Here is a 13,415-nt window from a genome sequence, read left to right as displayed (position 1 = left end):
TCAGGATGGTAAATAAAATTTAACTCACACAAATGAATAGGATCAAAGAGATCAAAATTCGACTTCATCATTGTTGAGAAAAAGTGACCAAATTATTTTGTTTGGGTTCGCTTATCATTCATAAAAAATAATATACAAATCTGTTCACACAATAAACTGCCGTGGTTCGACCTCTTCAGGAATATTAAATTTAATTTGAGTACACATGTTTTTATACAAAATCCCCAAGCGGGACTCCTATTTTTACACAATGCAAAAATTCAAATAACTTACATTTATCGATGAGTGTCCTCCATATTACACTCGATTTTCTCCTTTTAAAGGTAGCGGCAATTCGGAAAATTGGATGGCCTCGTGCAATGCAACTGAACGATTTGTATCGCCTGGTAAACTTGGCTGCTCGTTGAAAGTGAATATTGAGAAACGGTTAACTACTCAACTCAGGAACACACTCGCCTTCAGGTTTCTCGAAATTTAATAGTTGAAATTTGGTTTCTTCACTGGAAGAATTTACCAATTCCCGCAATATGGAAATGTCAATTAAACCCTTATAATCTCAGGGTTCTAAAAGTTAGCAAAAGCACTAATTAATCGCGTTTTAACTTTTTACCGTGTGCCGTTTAAATTAGAATCTTGTTATCGCCCCGTATAAAGATAATTGAACAAATCTGTTTAATAATCTCCGGCAGGACCATTCTTTAATTAAATAATCGATCCCCTGTTATTCTAAAAATCTGCGACCGGTCTTAAAATGTATGCTAATTAGGCGCGCTTCATTTAGCACCAAACAAATTCGAATCAGATGAGGTTTCTGCAACACACCCAACTAGTGACAATTAGTTTACTTACTTTGCCGAATTAAAATTCCAAAATTGGGTAGTTCGGTTAACACCCATCGCGTCCTTGAATTTTGGGATCAAGCGACAGGTTCACACAGGCTGTTTCACGTAAACCGTTACCTAAACGTTTTCAGACTCTCATTACTACATTAAATTTGAGAATTTGCATACCGGCTTAGTTTTTCATGATCTATCGAAAGAAAATATTAACATGATTGTTTCACTTCCTGTTTCACTGGATATGGAAAGAAACTTTTTATTTTAAATAGAACACCCTGTATTTTATTGCATTTTCTAAATGTACATAAAATCGGCCAATCATTAACTAACGAAGTTGAAATCATACAATATTAATTTTCCCTCCTCTTCCAATGGAAGAGAGCTTTTCGATGCTGCAAGGATAATTAAATACCTCTACGGAAACGGCTACAAATTGCAAATTAGTTACAGTATCTTGATTTCTTTATCTGCGGCTAAAACGGCCCCACAGATTAAAATAATTACTTTCACCTTCTAATTCCAACTCCTAGGAAAAAAACAATTGTCGGGAACTACGGGTTTTCTTAAAAGAGCGCCCGGTTGAGTTCCTCCAAGTACCGGGTGTCCATTAAAGGTGTCAGAAATCATGTACGAAAACGGGTACTTCGTCAGAATCATAATGCTACGACCTTTTACTTTTTCCAGAGACACATAGTGAGATCGTACATACTTTGTAATTCTAACTTAGCAGTTTTGGTCACGTAAGCCACCAACCTGACGCCATTTTTCCTAAACCCTTTAACAGGTCACGACTAAAAGTCAGTTTACTGAAGCATGGCGTGCTCCAAGTACGGACGTGAACCAGATTAAAAAAGAATCAATAAGAATACTCTACTTGGATTTGTAAATTCGTAGTCAAAGTATTTTTGGATTTTTCTAGGAAAACAATATGGATGTTATACGGTGTTTATGCCCTTAAATTCTCATAATGTAAGTATATAATAGACTAACAAATGCATTAGTAGGAAAAAAATCATTTCGAGTGTGTCTAATCGCTTAATAAAGCAATTGATATATTGGTTGTAAAGAAAGCGAACCGGCACAGTCACTGAAATTCCATTGTAGAGTAAAGAGTTGAAATGTCTTATCAGGCATTCGAGAATTATATCATGTTCAAAATCACCATAGGAGTACTGCACTTTTCATTTAACATTCATTAATTGAATTAAATACCCAATAATTTCCACCTAGCTTTTATAATAATTCAAGAAACTCATGTGTGGTTTAATTACCTCGAAATAAATGCATAAATGCAGCCGCTGATGGCGTGGTATAGAGACACGACCTAATTAAAGATAAGCTTTGCGTGCGTTGTTCTTAAGTTAAATTATGCGTCCCACTAACGTCAATTATTATTTGTAATTGGAATTAGGATTGCCCAAATATGCGAGCAGCTAATGTAAATTGTATTAAATTTAGCTGAAAGAGAGACAACGTGGCAATGTAGGTTGCGGTCCAGTTTTTATTGTTTAACGTAGACTAAAATAGCCTCCAAAGATTTCTGAAACTCTTATCTCTGAACAGTAGTCTATTCACCGAAATTGTTCAAATGTTCACATTTGGGTGCAAATAACATTCGGAATGTATGTTCTAAAATTGAAGGTAAATGGCACAGCCGACGCGACGCGAGAGCTCATTCGGGTGGTAACGTTCAAAATTAAAACTTTTTTCACTAATTTCTCGACTTCTCGGGCATAGAAATCCGGGGGGCCAGTCCCAAAACTCATGTCAATTAAGCGCGCTTCCTTTGACACAATAAACGATCCTATCAGACGAGGTTTACAGCAACACGGTGCGTAGAAGAGGGTTTGTCTGTTAATCCAACAAAAACAAACCTCATTCAAAGGTCAACAAAGCTAAAGGACATTGCATTGTACGGTACCAAGCTACAGGTAATGAGAGAAGGGAAATATTTGAGAATCACGTTAGACCAGGGGTTTACCTTCGGATCACACCTAGAAAACATAACCACAAGGTCCCTGTGGGCCTGTAGGCGAGCATTAGGGAGCAAGTGACAGGGCCGGATTTACAGTTTGCGGAGCCCCCAAGTATGAGGTAGGGATGTGGTTCCTATCTCTACACGGAAATTTACAAAAGATATACTAAACCATTTTACAATCTTCTTTGTGCAAGATTTGGACCTCACGGCTTCCCAAAATCTGACTCTATTAGTCCTTGCTAATGAAATTTCGATGGGGAAAGCGAAATGCGCTTTTTTGTAAACGAAGTTGTAGCACGAGAAAACTCAATTACATAAGCTTATTACTAATTAAGCAATTGTTTAAAGCAACCAAATCTGGTAGGTGTTTTGTTCAATTTATTTCGTTTAAGTTGATAGTATCCCAACTGGCGCAATTGTTTGCATCACCACCAGCACATTACGTAAATCTCTCCAGCCACGATGGTCCCTTATGGATAATCGCTTATAATTCGTGATGTTTGGAGGTTAAGACATATTGACGCTAATTAAAGATATGTGAATGCGATCATTAAGATCGATAAATAATAATGAGGTATTGAAGTTTTTGTTACTAATTTTGTATTGTCTTCGGACGTTAAGCAGAAATCTGATTATCGTTTGTATTAACGTCAATACGCTTCAAATACCGGTTCTTCATTAACAAAAGTTTACTGTACGGAAAAGTCGATTCATGGCCCAAGGCTTATATACAATGATATCGAATCATGTTTTCAAATTAATGCACCTGATTATAACAGGTGTATTGTTTACGTTCCACGGCATCGGAAAAAAAGCACTATCAATCACAATGTAATTATTGCATAAATAATATTAAAAGGTTCGGCGTGCGGAACCGTTGGTTTCAGCATCGTGCTGAGTTTGTGTAGGTGAAGATGAAGATAAACAGTTTTGACAGGACACAAATACATTAAATTTTCTTTTCTATGAATTGGTTGCTGCGGTCACTCTCCCGTCGTACAAAAATAAGACCATATCTCTTACCCAAAGATTTATTAGCGCTGTAGTACTTAGATCATTAAAAGATAATTTAGAACAACCGTGACGAAGGATTAAAACCGGTAGATAGAAACGGTAGCATAAGGAGCACCAGGACGTTGATCCTCATAGAAAGACGAGATCAGGTGGAGACCCACACCTCTTCAATCCGATTTGTTTAAATCACCCACCCACTGCGGAATTTACGTGGGTCTCACTATATCCTGTCCTATGCAGTAATATAGCACTTGATGAGACACCTTACAGAACCAACTATAAATAAAAAGTCAGCTGCCTGCGTCAAAAAATTCATTCATATTGTGTTACAACTACAGGTTGGTGCTTGCCATAAAAATTTTGTAAAACGGTTAACAGGAAATATAGTTGTTCCTTTAAGTCTGTGTGGGATTTTCTTAACCAAATTTAAATTTTGAAATATGAATGAATGCAAGACTCAATTTGTGAAACCTACCCATACACATGCATTTCGCCTTCATGTGACATTAATGCAACCCGAAGCTTTGAGGAGAAATTTTTATACGACGATGCCTGACACGACTACCAACTTGTTTCCATGCATGCATAGTTTTACTAAAGTAGGTGCAATGATATCTGATTACTAGTCGATTACAGTTGTATATTCCAATTGATTTATTTATAATTAATTCGCAATTTGTTACACCGGCGGATTTTTGCGTGTCAATTAAAATATCACCGATTGTTTATTATACCGCTAATGCGACGAATAAAAGGGTACAGGTACACTTCGTCATGTATGTGGTATGTAAAGTCGACAGATACATGGTGGTCTGCATGTCATACAATTAACACTATCGGGTTACGTGAATCTTACGTCATTATTCACAACTTATTGCAAGCTCATTTCGTGATAAAATGAATTATTGCGTTTGATTCCCGCGTAAAATGTCACAACTTTATTCAGTTAAAACGTAAATTAAACGCAACTGCTTTCTATTTTCTCTTTAAGTCAGTGCTAGTTTCATTTTCTGCAATGTTTAACCGATATCAATATCAAATGTTATATTATGCATTTCATTTTTTAAATTATCTTCCTATTCCAACTTTCTCCGACGAGTTCTAAGCATACCCCTTTCGTGGAATACGAGATATATTGAGCACGAAGAGGTCGCCTTCGACCGGAAACCAATACACCCCTTGTTATTATTAAACTCAACTTTGTTTGAGCTCAGAAAGAATAATACACTCCTCCAATCTTAATCACCAATGCGCATATGGGAATTGCAAGGTTTTTTGAATCGGTCATACATTGTGTGCCCTCTATTTCACCTTCAAATCTGACCTCTATTTCACCTTCAATTATGCCCTCTATTTCACCTTCAAATCTGCTCTCTATTTCACCTTCAGTTCTACCCTCTAGTTCACCTTCAATCATGCCTTGTTTGACTTAACTTTAACTTTTTCTGCAGACTTTATTTCAAAACCGACGAACTTCGTCTTTAACAAAGCAACTAGGGCAGACTGCCCGAGATTTAGTGTAAAAAATATACACGCTCTTTAACCGTCGCGGAACTCGCAGCAGCAGACTCCTTTTTACATTGATTCCAGTGTATAAGGAAGTACCACTTCCACCATAAGATAGACTCCTTCTTCGTGATTTTTCAAATCAACTGCCACTCACAATCAGCTTTGACGACGCCAGCTTCGAAGAAACGCCGAAAATAACGCGCAAGTCTTCGAAATTCCTTAGCTCTTCTAGCAGCGAGCAGAACACGTGCGATAATTAAATTTGGTCCTATAAAAACTTCTAATCGCCAGAGGTGTCTAACTTAAAGCATATTATACAAATTGAATAAATTACACAAGAAAATAACACCCAATTACAAAATTCTAGACAAAAAAATTGTAATTGAAATAACAAATTCAAGTAGAATAAACCAATTCTGTGCTTATTCCGTATATAATCTCCCACATTTACACTCAATTAAATTGAAGTACTCTCATATACAGGATGTCCCGTCATTATTTTCTGTGTTTAGACCGAAATAACGACTACATGACATTGTTTACACAATAATATGAATTGGTTAATATATATAGATTAACGAAATTGTCTGTGTCCAACTTTCTTACTTACGTGATATTAAAAATTAGATTATTTCACGGAATAAGGGAAAAAAGAATATAAACTGTTGGATTGGTTTAAAGGAAAGGGGCCCTTGAATCGGGCGATTTTTTTAAATTTCTATATAGGGTTGAGAGTCGAATTCCGTTAAGGTAGCCAAGTGTTAAGTAAGGTGCTGGTATTCCAAAATGTTCTTGTTTTAACTTTCCTTTAGGTCGCTATTTCCAAACTAAGCGTCGTGGGATTTATTAATGGTCTGATAAAACTCAGTCTCCGGTGCATAAATTCAAGTTCATGATAAATAAGTTACAGTAGAGCTCAATTGCATCCGGTACTTAATAAAGAAAGGGACTCAGTTTAGGACAACATTGTTAATTTGCAAAAGTGCAAAGGAACTAGTAGCCTCGAAGAAAGAGGAATGGATTAATTGGTCTTGAGCCGTCGTAGACATCATGTCAAAATAACTGTGATTTTCAGACTCGCGTTGGAGCTTCTGTGAGCTCAAGTCCCGTAGCTAAAAATTAGCACCGATTATTCGTTAGTCCAAATTGGAATAGTGATAAATAATCGATTCGTATTTAGAACTTCCAAATAATTATGATGTACTAGGGGACTTTTTACCCGCAGAAATCAAATTCAGAGTAATAGTTCCACTTAGTAGGCGGAAGGAATCATTTTTGAATTAAGCAATGCGGACTGATATTCAACACAAACCAATGGTTTCATAATTTGACATTTACACAAATTCCGAGACGGCCGCTATGAACTGTAAAAGTTAGGTCCTATTGGGAAACCCTTTTTCAATAAAACAAACAGCACATTGAATTTATTTAAACAAAACCTAGGTCTTACCCAATTATTGCGAATTTTGTAATTGTGAGTTTTTTTTAAAAAAGGCCAACACAGATACCCGCACGATTTTGACTAAATTTCAGCCCTTAGTGAAGTGTCCATAAAACATATGCAAGGAATAATTTGGTTCAATTCCATGCAATAGTATAGCCATAATATGGAAAAAGAACGTCTGAGAATATGTGTAGCAAATATTCGGCTCCAATCGGTTCACTCGTTTAACTGGAAATAAGGACACAGACAGACAGACCGACAGACCACCCGGCATTATCGAGATTTTGTTTGATTCAGATTCCAGGTGCTCTAAAACGTGTATTTCCGTCAAAAAAGTGGGGGGCGGGGGTCACTTTTTACCTCATGCCATACCTCCCTTTACTAACGTGCGGGTGGGTACAAAGGGCGCATTATATCAAAATATGCACATATTTTGCGTAGAATGAACGAAAACTAGGGCATCCCCTCATATTTAAATTAATGTGAGTTCCTGCATGGAAAGAAGTATAAACTGAAAATATTTAGCTATAAGTCAGGAAAATGATACATTAATGGCGAGGAAATATTGAAGGACGAGGCCCCTTTGGGCCGAGTACTTTAATTTCCGAGTCAAGTAGTGTCATTTTAGTGACGAGTTTTGTATTAAATTTTACCCGGAATCGTATTTTAATATAAAATTTCAATTTTTATATAGAACTTTTGATTAATGTTAATCTGTCAGTGATGAGAGGAGTCATCATAGACATTTACAAATGTCACAAATGAAATTTCAGGACGATTTTGGATAAAATCTATTTGCATTAGTTACCCGTATAATATCGATTCAGAAACCAGTCATTTTGTGAAATTCATTCCCTTTAGGAGACTCTTTAGGAAACGCTACAACATACGTTTGAAGAGTGAAAACTGGAGGACATTTCATGAACTACAACTACTGCTTTGGCGAATCTAAAAGAATTTAAAACACTAAACCACCACCCAACTTGACAATATAGTTCCTTCGCAGCCGTTTATGGACCGTTCGTCTTCTATTCATCATTACGTACGTGGGATTATACAACAAACTCTCCCGTAATAAGTCAAAATGTTTGACATTTATTAGTTTTCCTAATTTTTAAAATTGTATTATGTCATGTCTTCGGCGAAATAAAAATATTGTGGTTTAAACAACGTCAGGCGAACCTTACTTAGGTTGAAATGATACGGAAAATAACAATGGGCTACTCTGTATATGTCAACGTTTTAATTTAATTTAAATTTGTATGGTTTCATTACAAATAAGCAGAATTGCGTTATTTCATCAGAATTTGTTATTTTAGTGTCAATTTTTGCATTTTAAAATTGTTTTTAATTTAATTTCTTGTTTGAATTTTATTATTCACGTGAATTTGTTTATTTAAATTTGAAGATGTTAAAATTGCGTTATTTAAAATTAAGGAACATCTGGGCGAGTGCATTTAAGTGCTATCTGCTCGTATGCGATAAGAACGTTGTTATCGCGAAGTAAATGATTTCAAAACCAAAAGTTTAAGTGGTATGCTGATAAATACGAAATTAAAGAAAACGTATGCTGTTCACCTCGCGAGGGGAAAAGAGCGTATACGTTTCTGTACGGTAATATTGTCAAGTAATTATACTTCTTGGTTATTTTAAGACAGAATAATTTGAGTATGTGCAATTATCTTCGTGCAAAGTTTAATGCGGTTTGTCCGTTTCTGTGGGTCTGCTTGGATAACGAACTGTTGTTCTCTTGACGTTGTATCCGACATAGTAATTGACCAACATGTATTCAACCATCAAAACTCTGCAATAAATCGCTCAGTGATACATGAAATCGAATAAGGAACAAGATAAGAAACCTATAGCAGTTTTTTTCAATGTTTGGAAATTCTTGAGAGCGATACGGATTCGTTACCATATCCGAAACATTCACCACCAGAGAGTGGAGGAAAATGAGGTTGCTAACTCGGAGCTTAACCTCAAAAGGAAAGGAATTGAATTTCCTAAAATCTGGGGTCTCATGGCGGAAATCGCTTTTAAATATAATAAAAGCAACAGTTATCGAGTGTCTTTACTGCTCTCGTGTTTTTTTTCAGAAAAAGGTAAACTATAGTGACAAACCACAAGAATTGTAGGCATTGACATATGGCTATTACAAGAATCCAAATTTCACGTGGTCTAGCAGAGCTGTTTCCGGAATTTGTTGTAGTAGCATCATATTAGAATATTTTGCGTTGTTTCTACATTCCCCACAAAAAATTTCCTATGCACCCCTTATTATAGCTCCAAAGGAAACTTCTAGTATAATGGCCCATACCTTTTTAGCGCATTTTTGCAAATTTATTTGTAAAAAGTAGCTTTTAATCTCACTTTGGCTGGCTAGCTGGCTGGATGGCCGGCTGACTGGATGGCTGGCTGGCTGGTTGGCTGGCTGGCTGGCTGGCTGGCAGCAAATGTGGGCACGTAGAAGAAATCTTGCAGAAAGGCAACGGGTGTACGTGTATCTACAGGGCTGTGAAATTTGTCAACCTTAGGGACATGGCTACATGATGTGGGGTTGTCGACATCTGGGCGTCATCCTCGAGCGTAGTATACTAACGTGAAGATTTTTCAGTTTTTTCCTATCTTCTACTACAGTTTTGGTCCGATTCTTTTCAAATTGGTGTCGTCGGAAAGATGTTGTAAACGCGCACAACTCCTTCGTGGCGGAATTTTGTTTTTTGTCCTAGGGGCGAAATTAACGACCTTTTGCGAGGCGCGCGCGCGTCTTCGAGAGGTAGTCAACTTCGGGCGCATTTTACCTTCCGTTGCGAACTCACGCGGTTTAACGTTTCGTAAATCTCGAATCGCTGTCTCTCTTTCTCGTGTCGCCAATAGAAGTGAATTGCAAGTGAACGGGACGTCGGAAGTGGGTACCGTCAAAGGGAATGTGGTAGCCCGCGACACGATCTTACTGATGGTGTAGTCAAAACTTTAAAAGCGAATTGCGGGTGCACGCGGAAAGTGGGAAGTGGTTAGTGAATGTAGTAGCTTTCGACAAGATCTGTTATTGATGGTTGAGTCGAAAGTGGCTACTGATCTGCCACACAAAAATGCGCTGAAGTCCCTTCGATCTCAAACGAGGACTTTGATAATTTTTTTACTTCACTATTGTCCTTATGGATCAGACAAACTGCAGATCCGCTTTTTAATTTATTTAAGCATTCCGGAACTGGAAAATGGAAGAAGCAATCTGGCCAATTTTTCTAGTGTCTAAGTGATTTCCTTTCAGAAGAATATTATATTAAATACTTTAGGATTTATTACATTTAACATCACAAATTCGATTGTTTAAGCTCGATAAACCAACGCCTGAAATTTTAATTCAATAATACTGGTAATTAAGTGTGTAATTTATGTATTTGGAAAGCCGTTGTGAAGATACCTTTTTATTTAGAAATTAATAACGCTCGTAAAATAATAGTAAAATGGTCTCACTAAACGAATCTAAAAGGTGGGTGGTCAACATTTTCAACGCCAAAAATGTATTGAATGGAGTTACTTGTTCACCCATTAACGCTTCGCGGTTTAAATTCGATAAATTGCAAAACAAATTTCTCCAATTAAATTACTAATTTGAATGTTTAATGACTGATGTAATTACAATTAAAACTCCTGTAAATTCCGAATTACATTCATTTCGGTTTATTAAAAAAGGAAACAACCTGTAAAAAGTACAAATTAATAGGTAATCTCGTCAACTTTCTAAAGACTTATCAGTCTTTGGAGAGTTTTACACTCATTCATCAGAAGTAATAATGAATCATTAAGGAACGCGTGGGCGACTTTCACAGTTTGTAGCTTTAATTAAAATCTTACGTTGATGTTTTGCAACTTTAACAACTCGGTCTAAAAAAGTGTGGTAATTACAAGTAACAACTCAGGTACAACCTCAGTCCATGTAGTAACCATGACCTTATGCAAATACCCCTCTATTCACAAAAACCAGAAATAAGAATTTTAATGCTGCCCAAAGGTTCAAAAAGTTTTTTTTTACATCTAAACTTATCGATCTTCAAACAATGCAACTAAATTTAAAACTATTTAAATTTATGTTTGGACATAAATAGATTTGAATATACTAGTAATGCATGGGCATAATTTTAAAACATTTTTTGTTCGGGTTTTTTTTTAATATGGTAACTAACAATAAAGGCAGTTTTTATGACGGCGCATAATAGATGAATTTATTTAGATAGCGTGATAAATTGTTATGATTCAAACTTACTCGATCCTCACGCGGGAGCTTTTTATACTTAGGTAATTTGGCCACTACTAGAAAGGCGATAATTAATATATTATTCGGAAATTGCTGTTGGGGACGAAAACCTACATTATATATAAATTTATATCGTGTGAGTTTCCATTCATGAACTAACAAAGAAAGTTCAGTAGTTTGTGTATTCGCCTGTCAACGGTTGAGACGTTATACGTTCGTACTGTCTGCAGGCGGGTGTTTACCATAATTTTTATGTCAGGTTTTTGATTAAAAGATCAAATTTATATAAGAAGTTGAAATAAGATTACATTTTGTCAGAAAATCGATGTCTTGTTAAGAAACACCCATTAAATAATTTATTTCTATGCTTTCCTATGTTTCAGAAAAACATTAAAATTCGTTAGATCAAGGTTTCAGTGTGTCAAATAAATAGATTTGATTGTTGACTGTTATAAAAAACTGTACGTTTATTTTTTATTAAAAATCGTCTTGAATATCTCATCGTCTCTCGTCGTCTCGATTTTTTCAACATGGTAGCAGAGCGTGGTTCCCTATAAAAGAAGTTGGACATTGAATTTCTTTTTGGAATGGAACTTCAAGTACATGGGATCGAGAAACTCAGAGGAACGGAAAACTGGATTCTTTGGAAGTTTGCAGTGAAAAGTTTACTTCGAGGAATAGATGGAGCATATGAGGTATGCATCGGCGAAATTGGGAAGCCAGCTCCTTTGAGAGAGGAAGCAGGAGACGCCGATCGAGCTGAATATAAGGCCAATCTTAAAGCTTGGGATAAGGCGGATCGCGCAGCGAGTCAGCTGATTGTAAAAACAATCGATTCTAAGGTATTAGCGTTGCTGGTTGCGTGTGAAACAGCACAAGAAATGTGGTTGAAACTACATTCAGTTTACCAACAGCAGACCAAGCAAGCTGCACATATTGTACAGTCAGAGTTTTTTGTATTTAAAAAAAAACCAGTTGATGACATGGTACATCATATTGCCAAATTTGAACAATTAATTTTGCAGATGCAGCAATTAAATGTAAAACCAGACGAGTCATCGATTGTTGTTAAATTACTAGATTCACTTCCTGATGAATTTGAAAGTTTACGACAAGCTTGGTGGGCAAGGTCAGAAAACCAGCAAACTTTCAACAATCTAGTGGAACTTTTGACAACGGAAGACAAGCGACAAATACAGCGAATTGAAAAACAAGATGAGTTAGTTGCACTTATGGCTAGTAAGAAAAACCATAGTAAAAGTTATAACTACAGTACATCTGGTGAGTCTTCACGTAGCAATGTTAAGAAATTTGATATTTCTAAGGTACGATGCCACCGATGCAATGTTTTAGGCCATCTTCGAAATAATTGTCCAAAGAAAACCGAAAATAAGAAAACTCCAGCGGAAAATTTTTCAAAAACTGAAGCATTTGTTGGAGAAGTTCTTAGTGCTGAAGAAAATGATGTCTGGATTGTTGATTCTGGAGCAACGGATCATATCACACATCGCAAGGAATGTTTTTCTTCATTTGAATTATTTGAAGAACCTGTTAAGATTTACATTGGGGACAAGTCTACGATGAATGCGCTAGGCAAAGGAACTATACAGTTTGATGCGCTAGTCAATGGAATATGGAACGCATGTCATATGGAAAACGTGTTGTATGTACCAACAGCACGAAGAAATCTTTTTTCTGTGACGTCTGCTTTGGACAAGGGAATGTCATTTAGCTCAACTAACAAAGAGTGTACATTTTCAAAAGGAGGAGTTACAAAAGCTTGTGGTGTAAGAATTGGACAGTTGTTCAAAATGATCATCTGCATAAAGCCACCAAAAATTCCAATGGTAAGTGAAGCAAATATTTCATCTAAAGAGACGTTGCAGATATGGCATGAAAAATTGGGCCATCAAAACAAGTGTCACGTGAAAGAGTTGCTAAAGAAGCACAAAATTGAATTCATTGAGGGTGACGATTTTTGCGGAGCTTGTGTTGAAGGCAAGCAGCATCGTAGTAATTTTTTGAAACGTCAGCAACGTGCAACCGAACCAGGAGAAGTAATAGCAGCTGATATTTGCGGTCCCATGGAATGCCTTTCATTAGGAGGATCAAAATATTTTTTGTGTTTTACTTGCGACTATTCGAAAATGCGTATTGTTTATTTTCTCAAAGAAAAATCCGAGACTGTAAGAAAAATTGCTGAGATGTTGAAAGTTGTGAAGAATCAACTTGGGAGAGCAGTAAAAATTTTTCAATGCGGCGGTGGTTTGGAGTTCGATAACGCTGAAGTGCGGAAACTTATGATGGAGAATGGTATAATATTGTCGGTTACGAATCCATATAGTCCAGAACAAAATGGTTGTGCAGAGAGGA

The sequence above is a fragment of the Photinus pyralis genome, unplaced genomic scaffold (assembly GCF_008802855.1).
Source record: "Photinus pyralis isolate 1611_PpyrPB1 unplaced genomic scaffold, Ppyr1.3 Ppyr1.4_LG5, whole genome shotgun sequence".
NCBI lineage: Eukaryota > Metazoa > Arthropoda > Insecta > Coleoptera > Lampyridae > Photinus > Photinus pyralis.
Note: the sequence above shows the minus strand (reverse complement) of the source record.